The sequence below is a fragment of the Primulina huaijiensis genome, chromosome 7 (assembly GCF_012295235.1).
Source record: "Primulina huaijiensis isolate GDHJ02 chromosome 7, ASM1229523v2, whole genome shotgun sequence".
In the NCBI taxonomy this organism is placed as follows: domain Eukaryota; kingdom Viridiplantae; phylum Streptophyta; class Magnoliopsida; order Lamiales; family Gesneriaceae; genus Primulina; species Primulina huaijiensis.
The window spans coordinates 4,872,808-4,874,095 of record NC_133312.1 but is presented as its reverse complement, the minus strand read 5'-3'; positions in this window follow the sequence as shown (position 1 = coordinate 4,874,095).

Genomic DNA, 1,288 nt, shown 5'->3' with positions numbered 1-1,288 from the left:
TTATTAATCTGACGTTTTAGCATCCCCCGGCATTATTCATTTATTGTATTCAACATTCAACTACGGAAGTTTGAAACTGTCGAATTTGCTGTCAAAAGTTGACGTCTTTTGTTGAATTTTGATATTTTGTTTACGTGAAATACATAGTGATGTAGATCGGATAAATTAGGTGAGCTAAATGAACGATTCACGGGACTGAGTGAATTATTTTCGGGAACGTGGGAGACCGGATTGGAAATTTCCGGGCTCACAATCTACATACTCAGATAACAAAGAACGTTAGTGGACGCCATAATATTTTATGACATAACCACTCCGACGCTCAAGTCAGTTAAATATTTCTTACAAGAAAAAATACAATATAGAGCATGTATATTGAGTATGTGTGAGAAATAGTAAGGGAAATTGAATACTTCCAAATTAATAAAACATTTGTGTTCATAGAGGTACAAATAATGATGACTTTGTTTTCGATGTTCGGCATCTACTCAAGGCGTGATGGCTGCTCATATAATATTCTTTGACACTGCCACAACTGACATCTCATACTACCTCTGGTATTGTCACATCAGCCTTGCATTTGCTGAATGATATGTCAATGATTTCAAAGCCTGACTTCCCATACATATGGGTCCAAGATTGACACTTGTGTCAGGGTGTTCGAGCCATGATTGATGTGCGGGGTTGTGAACAAGACACTTAAGTCTTATTATATTGACTGAGCTAGGCTGAGCCCGGGCTCACTCGAACGTATGTTGGTCTGATTGTGTTCCCGCGTCATTACAGTTCCGGAGACGATATATGAGCTGGTTCTTATCCCGACCCGAATTATTGGATGACCTTGGTATTTCCCGGAAATCACATGGTTGGTTGATAAGCCTAAACATTTAATATCAATAGTTCTTTTTTTTTTTTTACCAAATATCAATAGTTCTTGTTAAGTTAAAAGTTAACGACAGAAATGACGAACAAAAACTGTGGATTCTTACTTTACAGTAAAAAACTTGAATTCCCTTTTTTTTAATATTCTTTATTTCAAATAATATTTTAATCACTTGTATATGTTCTAGCTGGAGTAGTTATTATTTTCTCATCATACACGAATTTTGATAACCTATTTTCGAAAGTGTGTGAGCCACCTTAAAATCAAGTGGTTATTAACGTGAAGAAAAGTTCGAATATTTTAAGTATATTGTGTTTTTTTTTTAAAAAAAATCGATTTAATTTTTTTAAAAAATATTGAACACGAGTTTTTTTTTTTTTTTTTTTTTTTTTTTTTTTTTTTTTT